Source organism: Buteo buteo, chromosome 33 (assembly GCF_964188355.1).
Source record: "Buteo buteo chromosome 33, bButBut1.hap1.1, whole genome shotgun sequence".
Classification (NCBI taxonomy): Eukaryota; Metazoa; Chordata; class Aves; order Accipitriformes; family Accipitridae; genus Buteo; species Buteo buteo.
Genome location: NC_134203.1, coordinates 794,524 through 808,368, shown reverse-complemented (window position 1 = coordinate 808,368; position 13,845 = coordinate 794,524).

Sequence of the window (13,845 nt, the reverse complement as noted above, 5' to 3'; positions counted from 1 at the left end):
CTTAACAACGAACCCTGCACAGCAAGGAACCACAGGTGAAAAGAAGCCAATCGGCACAGATCAGCACAGACATCAGCAACAGGATGGGGAGGCCATGCCTGGGGGTGTGCAGCTCTGTGTTCTGATATGCTGATCTGATATGCTGAGCAGGGCAGCTCACCATGCATGGCCAAAGATCAAACAATGGTCAGGTCTGCAGGGAAGGAGGAGTTACTCCCCAAATGACCTCCAAGCCCAGCGATCCATTTCCCGAAGGTTCTGAAAGCACAAACCGCGCATGACACTTAACTAGCCTAATGAGTTTGAGTGCTCTCTCAGTCATCGCAGCTGCTGCTGCCACAGCCCCAGCACAGGACATCAGGCCTTGAATTACGAGGTCTAGTTCTGCTGAGTCACATTCTACAGCTTGCAGACGTTTCTGGGCCAACTGGCTATTCCTTTCTGCCCATGTAAATATAATACCAAAGGCTTGTTGTAGTCTGGCAGGGCTCATGAGGGAGCTTCCATGACTGCTTGCTTTAGCTCTTTCAATGCCTTCTGGGTTTCCAGAGTCAGGAAACCCTTTTGATTTCAGTGCTGTCCTCTATATCCAAGGGATAGTTATTTTTGCTATTTCCGTCTGTTTGTTCTTCCTGTTACTAGTGATTTGGAAGCCTAGGTTTTAATAGGGTAGCCTTGCTTATAAGCCTGTGGTGGAATATGGATTATACCTATTCATTCCATAATTTGGCCATAGCCACAGCCCACAGTACGGCAGCGGAGGCAAACGAGCCCGACTGTTGGGTATGCACTAAAAGCCCATCCTCTACCAGAAATCAGCTCTCCTGGGTATCTGTCCCACTGAATTCTCAGTGGTACGAGGACAGGCATCTACGTTATGGATTTTCACCAAAGAAAGTGAGCATACGGCCCTTCCGCCAGGAAGGGTTTGTCGCTAGCCTCAAAGGAGGTCCCTGGGTATGCCTGGAGAGCAAACCTATTGACAAGCTTACTGACTCTGCAGCAGCTGGGAACTGGAAATGCCAACAGAGCCTTGAAATGGATACAATGGACGGAGACGGACAATTCACATCTTCGGACCATACAGATGAAAAGGGGAGTCTTATGCCTGCAACATTCCACAGATCAGTTTCTGGGTCTAAAGGCAATTGGTCTTCCTCCACAGATTCTTCCAAGACCTTACTATATACCACATCCACTGAACATGGAAGGGAGTTTCTCCAGAAGCCTGTACATCAAACCTATTCTAATAAGCCACCACACTGTAGAGTTTTTTCCTGGATGGAGTTTCTCAGGCCCTGCAGACTCTTGAGAAAATGTGGATATTTGCAGATAGATTAACCTGGTATTCTGCAGGAAGCTGTAATCAAACCAAGGATAATGATACAATTTTGGTTGCCACCACAGGCCTGTAGGATCCTGATTGCTCTGAGTCATCTACTCTGGGTCCAAACCTTACCGGTTTACCTGAACATCCAAATCCAGCACATGCAAACCCTTCTACAGGAAATCACTTACAGGATTCAGACTTATTTGGAGATTATACTACCCATTGACACAACTACCAGGGCGATACTAGAGAGGTGGAGAAAGGGCAGTTGAGGATTGACCCTCAACCTGAGCTGAAAAGTGTATTCCAAGTGCATTAATACCATCCACACAGGTTAGAACCTGTCTCTCTTCTGCCTCTGTAGCTCCTAGCTACTGCTCTCTATGGGAAGAAGTGTTACAGCCCACTGATAGAATGTGGCACAAAGTTCCACCTGCCTGCAACAGCTTTTATCCCAGGGTTAGGCGTTGCAGAACTAGAAAGAGCTGCTGCAAATGTGTCAAGACACTTAGAAAAAGCCATTAATGAAAGCGCAGAGAGTATTACAGCCCTACAAAAAGAAATCAAATTATTATCACAAATGTAAAGGGAACTAGGCCTTAAGCCTCACTGTTTCTAAGACTATTCATATCAGACATATAACTAATGATTAGAGCTTGGTTTAGATGTGATTAATAGAATGCAGGTGCTTATAAAACAATATGCATAAGCTGCTCACCTGTCCCTCATGTAGCCCTCACCATAGCTGGCTTAAAACCCAGTCAAGCTGAATCAACAGAAAAAGAATCATACATCTTAGATCTCAGACATAAGAATAGATAAGTGATTAACTTTAGAGTAAGACGAATTAAGAGAACAACCTGAGTGATTCTCAGAAATTCAGAAGTGATCTTTGGTGTGTAAGAAGATAAGTGACTGTGGTGACTGGAGACCTTCTGCCTATGACCACTAACTTCAGAAGAACCGAGACGGGACAATAAGAATCGGTTGAGACAGGAAAACGTATTGGACTTCTGAAACCACTGGAGAATAGAGAAGTGAGAGTTTGTGCAAGAACACCAAGAACTTCTTCTGACAAAACAGCAATTGCATATTGTTTTGTAAAATCGTATATATAGAAGGCGGTTTTGAGTTATCTTTCACCATTCACTGCGGTGGTGGCCCAACTCTGAGTTGTTAATAAAGCAAACCTAGAGAAACCCACGTTTGAAAATCCTTTAGCACAAATGGTAATACAGAATCAATCACCCCTAGACCACCTTGGAGAAGTACAGGACAGACTATGTGCATTATTGTGACGGATGCACTTGAACCCTCCTTAACCAAACCAGCAGCAATTTGGTACAGGCTCCAAAGGAGGTAAAGCCTGAGCCGCAGCCGGGCCAAGAACTCCTCTAGGAAACCCACAAAGGAGCAGAGCGGCACAGCGAGAGTTGTGGGTACAAGGACTCTTATGCATACCTCTCCCATTGTATGCAATTTGACTACGAGCCAACCACTTTACCCCATAACTATGACAGCCTAAGCGAGCCTTCTCTGAGCTCTCCCTGCTAGGCAGCATGGCTGCACGGCAGTAATCTCCAGCAACGAGATCTTTTAACAGCAACAGGTCGTTGGATGAGCCCAATTTGAGTTCTCCCTGGGCGGCAACTGACCTGCTCCACCAGGCAACTCTCCCCTTGAGCAGGGACGACTCTCAATGTTAAGAGGTATTAGTCGTTGACCTTAAATAAGTAAGTTTCAAGTAGAACAACTCACTTCTGAATTATAATGTTCAATGCACAATGCAATTGCTCACCACACACCAACTGACACCCAGTTAGTCCCCAAGCAGCAACTCCTCCCAGCCCCACACCCCCCAGCTTATATACTGGGCATGACATCACATGGTAGGGAATACCCTTTTGGCCACTTTGGCTCAGCTGCCCTGGCTGTGTCCTCTCCCAACTTCTTGTGCCCCTCCAGCCTTCTTGCTGGCTGGGCATGAGAAGCTTAAAAAACCTTGCCTTAGTATAAACACTACTTAGCAACAACTGAAAACATCAGTGTGTAATCAACATTCTTCTCATACTGAACCCAAAACATAGCGCTATACCAGCTACTAGGAAGACAACTCTATCCCAGCCGAAACCAGGACACAAGCAAACAAACAGACACAAAATGACAGGTAAAACTCTGAGGCACAAATGAGGAACAAAAGGTCTCCCGTTCAGTCCACTACCCTTCACAAAACAGACAGGTGGCTTAAAGAAACGCCTGCAAAGAAACTGCAGATGGAAGATAACTCTGGTAAGTCCAGTACAAGCGACCAACGTGGAAACAGCAGTGATGACCCTTCTCCTGCTCCTCCTACGAGCTCTCCACCTGCCACGTGAAGAGGCAAACCCAAGGATGATCGAATCAGAGCTGACAAGAAATTGCCCCCCCAAATCCAAAATGATCAAGAAATCTATGTGAAATGCAGATTCACGTCCACTATCATGGATGATGAACCTCACCCTAAGCACACATTGTGCCTTGAGGTAGGAGCCAAGGACTGCATGAAGTCACCACCACGAGCAGATGTTCAAACCCGAAGCATCCAGAACACACAGACAAACCTCCACCATTTTTTCAGCAATGCTTCAAGTCACGTGACACTCAGTCCAGCACTTTACAAAATGTCACTAAACTTAACGATAGCAGCCTCCCCGCAGGTTTTTTACTCATGAGCAAAAACCAAAGAGCCACGTACCCTTGGGAAACCCTTGTCCTTCCGTGTGGCTGGTGTCTTCCCATAGCTCTTCCTCAAGGCAGGAGAAATGGCCATGAATTTGGAAGTCCACATACATTCAGAAGTACACTTAGTCCTCTGGTAGTCATTACCTATGGGCCAGAAGTCCTCTCACCTCTCCCCAGAATTGCCCGTCAGTCATCTGGCAGTCATTTTCCATGAACCGCAAGTCCTCCCTCCCTCCCTCCCTCCCTCCCAACCCACCAGAAATGAGTCAGACTGCACCAGAACTGCCACTGCCCAACCTGCTGTAGACATAGTAGACCAGAAATGTTGGTTTCAAGACAGGAAACACAGCACAATCCACCAGAACAGCAACAAATCAACCAGAATTAGCACATGCAAACCAAAGGTCCCTATCCAAACCCTGAAAAGGCAATCAAGCTAAAAAAGGACTCTGCACAAAAAAAGACCATGCAGAACACAAGATAAGGCAAAAATAGCCTAACCCCAGGAACCCAGGGCCAACAAACCCAGATCCTCTCCATAACAATAACACCCTTTAATCCTAACTCTCTTCAGCTCTGGCATACCATAACCCTGCCACCCCATAACCCTAGTGAACTGCAACCCTAGCATCCCAAAACACTAGCACATGGTAGCCCTAAGAGAGCAAAAAATTGAACACAAACTCCCTGGAAATCTCTGCCAGGCCCTTCAGGTGGCCCCAGATTTCAGACATCACAACTCTGAAGTGGGAGTGGGACACAGCCACCGGGATGTTGCCAGCATCCATCTTGACATCATCTGTCACACCCGGAAAAAGTGCCTGGCTTAAACACTCTCGGGGAGAAAGGCTGAGGCACTCGGAGACTTTGAACCGGCCAGCCATGACCACGGGGTTTCAGCTCACCATTTCTGTCTCAGAGCCACCAGGCAGATGACCCCGTCCTCCCTGAGACACCGCGCGGGGCACCCGTACCCAGGCCGGATAGAGCCTTTGCTCTAGGAGGAGGTGCTTCCTGGGAGGAGGATCTCTCATGGGGGCACTGGCAAGCCCTCCTCAGGCCTGGATGCCTGAGAAACATCCCTGTGCTGCTCTGTATCTCACCAAAACCAGGGGTGGACGAAGGCTGCTTTGGTGGCTTCCAAGAGAACCAGCTCACCTGGGCTGCTCTGCGGCCACCGGGCACCTTTGCTGTCAGGCAGGTCCCAGCGTTGCTGTCACGGGCAATTGGCTGTCACCTCCGTGCAGGACGCTCTCCAGCAGACAGTACGTCTCCTCTTGCTCTCCCTGCGGACAAGATCAAAAGGTAGCAATGAGGGTGTGCTTTGCCCCATCCCCAGGGTGCCACAAGAGAGACCTGCCACCCCCAAATCAGCTGTGTGACGTGGACACCGCGTACGAGCTGCAGACATGGGTCAGGACTGGCTGGGGGGAGTGGGCAAGCCATTCTGTCACGCATCCCGCGCTGGCAGAAAGCAGAGCTGGAGAGAACGGGGGAAGCCCAGGGCAGCCGGCAGCAGGGCTTCACTGGGAAAAACCAGGCAGGGCTGACCCTGACACCCTGCACGCAGACCCGGCCCTGGGAGTTGACAACCTGTCCCTCTGCCTACCGCTGCCACAGGATTCAGAAAGCAGTGCCGCCGGCCCTGGCGTGGTCCTGAGCCACCGCTTGACAGACGAGTCTTTAGCCAGCAGGCCTAAAAAGAGGAAAAACTGCCCAGAATTAAGCTGTGCTCAAGTTTTTGCAGGCAGCATGGTTTTTTGAGGTACCTGGTGGTGCCACTCCTGGGGAGCACTCAAGAAACAAGGGCGGCTGCCTGTACCTGCAGGCAGGTGGTGGAGCGTGTGCAGCGTGAGCGAGCGGTGGTTTGTGTGGCTGTTGAGTGGGTTTGGGCCTTAAATGTGTCCAAGGTGGTACGCCTGGTTCCTTCTGCCTTGCAGGTGGTCTTTAGAGCGGAAACAGGTTTTTTTTAAAGCAAAACCAACAAGCAAACAAACAAAAAACCAGCTGGGTAAGCTTTTTGCCCCCAGCTGGCCTTTTCTTCCCCCGTCCTGAACACTCTGCAAGGTGGTGACTGCCACCAACATCAGGGCGCAGGATTGGGCCCAAGGCAGGGCTTTTGCAGGCAGCACTTTTCTCGAGGCTCCTGGGGAGTGCTCAAGAAATGGGGGCAGCTGCCCAGAACTGCTAGTTTTGGTCTCTGTCCAGCCCCCTGCCCCCATTTGTTATTCCTCCCTCTCTGCCTTTAGTCCATCGCTATTGCCTCCCTCCTCTTTCTTCCTCTGACTCCCTGCCTGTATTTTCCAATTCCTCTCTCTCTGTCCTAGAGCCCCGTGCTGTTTTTTTCCTTCTCCACACCTCTCTGTCCCGCTCCCTGCCCACGGAAGGAAGGAAAATCACAGCACGGCCACGTAGAGCGTGTGTGCGCACGTGCAGGGCTGTGTACCTCGGAAGCCTCGCGCTGTAAGAGCTGCAAGGCACCAGCGTGTTCTCTTAGGTGGAGGACAGTCGAGCGAGTGGAGCTACAGAAGAGGAAGGGAGGAAAGGACAGACAGATGAGGGAAAGAAGTGCCTGAACTCTAAACTTTGCCTGGCAGGGCAGAGAGCAGGACCTCCGGCGAGTCCTGGGCCCTTGGGGTCACGTCAGCCCTCTTCTGTGTCCCAGTCCCTCCCTGCCCCGTCCCCTTTCCCTCCGCCTAAGTTTTTTTGCTCCCCGGTTGTCACGTCCCACCTGTGGGGAGGGGGGAAGAGACCGAGATCTGCAAAACCCCTCAGTGTGGATTAAGGTGAGATGACACTCAAGGTCCACACAGAGACACCAGCTTTGACGGGAGAAGTCTCTAGAAGGACTCTTCTGTAACCATGGGCCCCCTCACAGGTCTAGCTTCTCCCGAAGAAGCTATGTGGCTCTCTGGGAAACCAAGGTTAAGGCCTTGCCTTAACAACTTGAAGAGAAAGGGGGGTGGGGGGTGGGGGGTGGAGAGAGCTCACCAGCCCCGGCTCCAGCGTCGGAATTCGGTGTCGGGAGGGAGACAGGGTTTTTCTCACTCCTGCCTGCCCCTGTTTGTCGGCCCCAGGTCCCGGCCTTCTGGAAGCTTCTCCCGCCCCTGTTCCAGGAGTGGCCGAGACCCCCGTCAGTCAGGAGAAGGGACGCCGGGCCCCTCCCCGCGACGTCCATGTTGGGTCTCTCGGGGCGCTGTCCAGGCTCTCAGGACAGTCCCTCGGGGCTCGACCCTCACACCTGGACCTCTCCTCCTCTCTGGGACGGGGCTCTGCTCCCTGACCCCCCTTTCCCTCTCCTCCAAGGCTCTCTCTTCCTCTGCCACCCCACCTCTCCCTGGACTTGCCTCGTCTTTTCCCTCTTTCCTGCTCCCCGTCCCTCGGTCTTGCCGTCTCTCTCTGTCCTGCAGGCCGTCGCAGCTTTGCCCTTCTCCACCGCTTTGTCCTGATCGGCACCCCTCTCTTTTTTCCCATCATCTCTCTGGCCTGTTCCCTGTCCCCCCGGCCCAGGACCCCCGAAAGCCTCTCGGGCCCCTGCCATCCCCAGCATCCCCCCCCAGTGGGACCCCCATGTCCCCAGCACCGTCACAGCCCCCAGTGTCCTCATTCCCCGCCATGACGCAGGTCCCCTCCCCTCCCGCCATGACACGGTGTCCTTGTCCCCCCCAAATGTCCTTGGGTCCCCTCCTGCCCCCCGACGGTGTCCCCCAGGACGTGGTGTCCCCTGTGCCCCTCCCGCCATGGTGGCACTGTCCCCATGTCCCCACAGCCACAGCGTCCCCACGCCGGCATTGTCCGCAGGGCAAGGTGTCCCCCGTGTCCCCATCTCCAGGGTGGGCCTGTCCCCCTGTCCCTGTCCCCGGGGTGCTGTCCCCAGGTTGGCAGTGTCCCCATGTCCCCGTCCCCAGGGTGCTGTCCCCAGGGTGGTGTCCCCCGGGTGGTGTCCCCCATCCCCAGGGTGCTGTCCCCCATGTCCCCATCCCCAGGGTGCTGTCCCCAGGGTGCTGTCCCCCATCTCCCCGTCCCCAGGGTGCTGTCCCCCATGTCCCCGTCCCCAGGGTGGTGTCCCCCATGTCCCCATGCCCCAGGGTGTCCCTTGCCCTGGGGTAGGGTGTCCCCGGGGTGTCCTCGTGCCCATGCTGTCCCCATGGTGTCCCCCCCAGTGTCCCCAGGTGTGGGAGATCAGCTTGCTCTTCTCTCGGGGGGGTGGGCTCTTGGTGGCAGCGCATGGCACTGGTGGCCCTGCAGGACGTGGGTGCTGCGGGGGGGGTCCCATGGGTGCTGGGGGTCATCGGGGGGGGTCCCATGGGTGCTGGAGGATGCCCACCTCTGCTCCCTGCACGCCCGCCGCGTCACCCTCAACCCCGAGGACCTGCAGCTGGCCCGGTGCCGGCAGGGGCTGGAGGTGGGGGTGGTCTGAGGGACACCCCCACCCACTGCAGGCACCCCAATAAATGGGGGTTTGCTGCTGCTGCTGCTGGGGTGGGTCTGGCAGGGGGGCCATGGGTGCTGGGGGGACATCAGGGGGTCCTATGGGTGCTGGGGGGGACCATACGTGCCAGGAAGGGGGCCTGGGGTGGTGCCATGGGTGCTGAGCGGGTCCCATGGGAGCTGGAGGGGGGTCCCCAGGGCGCAGGGGGGGCTCTAGGAGGGTCCCATGGGTGCAGGGTGGGGGTTGGGGCACCCTTCCCTTGGGGGTGCAGTTTGGGGGGGATGGGGATACTGAGGGGGTGATGGAGGGTGTGGCTAGGGGGCGTGGCTTCAAGGGTGTGGCTTTCTGGGTCCCCCCTCTAATATAGGCACTCCTCCGGGGTGCACCCCATGTTGCCCCCCCCCAGGAATGGCAGTCGCGCTGCTGCCGCTGGTAAAGGGTGGGGAGGGCAGGGGCCTGCGGGGCGCTGCACCTCCGCCGCCTCACCTGCCGGCATGGCCATCCTGTGCGTGTGCCTGGGGGGGCACCCCAAAACTGACACCCCCCACCCGAACCCCCAAACCTGCCCCTGGAACCGCTCCCACAAACCACAACTTACCCCTTGGGGAGCCCAGGACCCTGATGCCCCCCCAGGCACCCCTAAACCTGCCCTGGGACCCCGACCCCCCCATCCCCTTAGGGACCCCGAAATCACCCTTAGAGCCCCTCCCATCCCCCTCGGGTGCCCCAAAACCCTCTTAAGGAACCCCAATATCCCCTCAGGACCCCCCAGCATTCCCTTGGAGTCCCCCAATATCCCCAATATCCCCTTAGGGACCCCCAAAGCTCCCTTAGTGCCCCACCCTAGCACATCCCAATATCCTCTCTAGGCACCCCAATACCATCTTGGGACCCTCATACCCTCCTAGGGACCCCAAACCCCCTTAGGCTCCCTAAAACCCTCTTAGGACCCCCAATGCCACCCATGGGGACACCAAACCCCCCTTAAAAGCCCCTTATATAAAAGCCCCTGGGACACCTCAATACCCTCTTAACGTCCCCTATATTCCTCTGGGCCACCCCAAAACCCCTTCAGGGTCCCCAAACCCCTGCCTAGGGCCCCCCAGTACCCCCCTGGAGACACCAACACTCCCCCCAAAACTATGCTCTCACATGGGGGGGGTCCTGGAACCCTTAGGGATCCCCTCTATCCCCCTGGGACACCCCAATACTCCCTTGGAGACCCCCTGAACCTGCCTGGGACCATCCCCCCCCAAGCCTCACTTAGGGCCCCCCAATACCCCCTTGGACCCCCTGTATCCCCTTAGGACACCCCAAGCCCCCTTAAGGTACCCCAGTACTCCCTTGGCGTCTCCCAATACCCCCCTGTGCCCCCAAAACCCCCTTCTGACACCCCCCCCACCCCCCCGCAGGAGCTGTGTTCCCACGGCGGGTCCCTGTCACGACCTGGGCTGGACAGCCCAGGGAGTCCTGTTGAATTCGGCATTCCCTCAGGCTAAATTAAGGTGAAACTGAACTTGGGAGGTATAAGAGGAGGCGGTGGGCTTTCTCACAACAGGAGTTGGCGCGGAGCTACCTCGGGGCCCCGTGTCACCTGTGGTGACCATGTCCATCACTTCAGGGCAGAAGGAGATCCCTCCCGTTGGGTCAGGAGGTTCAGAGCAGACCCCCTTGCTTTCTAGGCTCCTTCTCCGAGAGGAGCCTGGGGGCGGCTGAATCCACTCCTAGTCCCAGACTTGGTCAGCGTAGGTCATGCCTAAAGGGATGAGGCGTAGGGATTGTGGGAAAGCAAAAGGAAAGAGAGAACAAGACAGAGAGAGAAAGATTTCACCGGTCCTGGGTCCAGCGTTGGGCCAGTCAGCCGAGGGCTCCAGTCCCGGTGGGCTTGCGCACGACGTGGGGCTTCAGTTTGTGTGCTCATCCTTGGCCCTCCTTCGGGCGGGCACTCGAACTCATTAGGTGTCCTGATCAGTCTGTGAGCTTTTGGGCTTGGGGGTCCTTTGGGGAATAACCTCCCCCTCCCTGCAGACGCGGTCTTTGGCCATGCAGGGTGAGCTGTGCTGCTCAGTGTACCGGAGCAGCACATCCGAACAGGGAGCTGTGCACCCTCCGGCACCCCCCTCCTGTTGCTGATGGGTGCTGATCCGCTGCTTTTGCCCTGGGGTTCCTTCTTGTGGGGAGTCTCAGTTGAGCAGAACTTGCCCCCCCGCAGTGTTTGAGACATTAACTCTTTCAGTCTCTCAGAGGCCCCCCTGGGCCCCTTTGAGGTTTTCCCCTTCTACACCTGCAGCACCATCGGTCGCCTCCTCTTCGGGGAGCTGGTCGGGGACCCAGGAGTCTGGGAGGGGACCCAAGCATGCATCACTTGTATATTCCAATCCTTTTATTATTATTATTATTATCGTCATTTTAGTATTGTTGTTACTGTCATTATTAGTCTCTTCCTTTCTGTCCTATTAAACTGTTCCTGTCTCAACCCATGAGTTTGACTTTTTTTCCCCCAATTCTCTTCTAGAGATGGGTGTTCTCTATGGGGTTGGGGAGGCTGTACGGGGTTTGGAGGGGCGGTCGTGGGGGTATTATGGGGCTGGGATGATATACATAGGTGGTGGTGGGGGGTGTTTTAGGGTCTATATGGCACCGGAGGGGGTAGTATATGGTCTATATGGGGCTGGGATGATCTATATAGGTGTTTTAGGGTCTATATGGTGCCGGAGGGGGTAGTATATGGTCTATATGGGGCTGGGATGATCTATATGGGTGTTTTAGGGTGTATATGGCGCCAGAGGGGGTAGTATATGGTCTATATGGGGCTGAGGAGTCCACAGGACTGCGGGAAGGGGCTGCCTGGGGCTGCCTGCTGCCTCTGTGCTGAGACATCTGGGGCTGCCTGCACCCCTGGACACCCTGGTCCACTACCCGGACACCTGGGGCTGCCTGCACGTCCAGATGAATGGGTCCTCCTGCTGCCTGCATCCCCGGACGCCTGGGTCCTCCCCTGGATGCCTGGGTTCATAGATGTTGACCTGGATTACGTTACTGTGGAGGAAAAAACGGTATCCATGAAACATCCATTTAAGAGAATGTTGAAAGTAGCTGCATGCTTTTGGGAATGACCGCATATAAAAACAAAACCATGAGTGGTTGATCTGAATGCTAGGTGCTTGAAGGTCCACATCCTTTACAGCCTCTCCCTTAGACCCTGCTTGGATCTGGACTCGTGTGAAATAAAAACATTGGAACAAATACTACTTTGAAAAAACAGCTGGCTTCAATAATTTGAAAGATCTAGTTCTGCATAAGGTTGATATTACAATTTGAATGTTACAAGGACACAGTCAACTGGAAAAAAAATGCAGGTCGTGCTTCCTGTAGTTAAATCACTTAATATGAAGAAGTTAGTAGAGGGGGAAACGTGCAGTGTGGACTGCCTCCAGCACATGATGGTCAAATTTGTAGTGACAAGAATCTTTTGTCTTGCTGAGGGATTATTAAAAGCTTGCTTGCTTTTAATGCTTCTGTGTGGGAAGCTGCATTTCAGCAAGCAAAAGCAACTTCCCTGACTCTTAAGTTGTGTGTCCCTTTAATGCTGCAAAATGTAAATAAGGATACTTGCATGCATCTTTCTCAATTAAATGTACAGTGGATGTCTTCTTCAAATAGGCTGGAGCTTAAAAATCACCTTAAAAATACTGGATCGTGTAATGTTGTCTACTTATGCCTTCGGTCCACTTGGAAGACAACTGGATTGGTTACGCCAGTCTTTCTGTAAGGTACAAACAGAGCCTAAGGTTTTGAGTGCCCAAGAACGCTCTTGTCAAGTAGGTTAACACACACACAAACACCATGTAATAGCGGTGTAAGGGCTCCCCAGAACATCTTCAGGACAACGGTATTTTCTATAAGCAGCTCTTTTCATGCAACCTCAGCTAGTGTTGTGCTGGAGGGGCACAAGGAGTTGGGAAGGGACACAGTCAGGGCAGCTGACGCAAACTGGCCAACGGGGTATTCCATACCCTATGATGTCATGCCTAGTATGTAAACTGCAGGGAGTGGTTGTGGGGGGGAATCACCGCTCGGGGACCAACTGGGCATCGGTTAGTGGGTGGTGAGCAATTGCATTGTGCATCACTTGTATATTCCAATCCTTTTATTATTACTATTTTCATTTTAGTATTGTTATTACTATCATTATTAGTTTCTTCCTTTCTGTCCTGTTAAACTGTTCTTATCTCAACCCACAAGTTTGACTTTTTTTCCCCCAATTCTCTCCCCCATCCCACTGTGTGGGGGGGAAGCGAGCAAGCGGCTGCGCGGTGCTGAGTTGCCGGCTGGGGTGAAGGAACGAAAAAGATGTGGGAGGGGCTGAGGGTAGAGGGTCTCTATGGAGATGGGTGTTCTATATGGGGTTGGGGGGGCTCTATGGGGTTGGAGGTTCAGTTGTGGGGGTTTTATGGGGCTGGGATGATCTACATGGGGCGGGGGGGTGTTTTAGGATCTATATGGCCGCGGGGGGGTTATATGGTCCATATGGGGCTGGGGAGTCTATAGAACTGTAGGGAGGGCCTATAGGGATGGAAAGAGTGGCCTATAAGGTCTATATGACCTGGGGGGAGAGGAACTATGGGGTTTATATGGGGCTGAGGGGAGTTACAGGGCATCTGGGTCGGGGGGGCATCTACCCCTGGACACCCTGGTCCACTACCTGGACACCTGGGGCTGCCTGCATGTCCAGATGACTGGGTCCTCCTGTGACAGGGGGATCTATAGGGTCCAGAGGGATCTATATGGCCCAGGGCAGGGAATAACAGAGGGATCCAGGCAGTCCAGGGGATCTAGATGGTCCAGGCTTAGAGAGAGGCAGGGATCCATAGGGTCGTGTGTGTGTGTGTGTGTAGCTTCCAGGATGGGGGGGCAGAATCTACAGTGTTCAAGGGGGGAAAGGTAGTGATCTATAGGGTCTGGGGGGATCTGTAGAGCTGGAGGGAGGGAAGGATCTATAGGGTCTGGGGGATCGGTACGGACAAGGGGAGGGAGAAATCTATAGGGTCGGGTTCTATTGGGTCAGGGGTCTATAGCATCCGGGGGGGCGGCAGGGATCCATAGGGTGGGGTTCTCCCCCCACTCCCTGTGGGGCCGCGGGGTCCGTCGGGGCGATGGCGGGGGGCTAGGGGCGGGGCATGGCGAGGCCACGCCCACTGCGGGGAGGGGGAAGGAACCCGGGTGTTCGGGGGGGTCACGGGGGGGGAAACCCAAAAGTTCGGGTCCCACCCTCCGTCACACACACCCCCCCCCGGCTCCCCCTTCCTGACCTCACAGACCCGCTAGGGCATCAGGCCCCCCAACGTGACGCCACACCCGA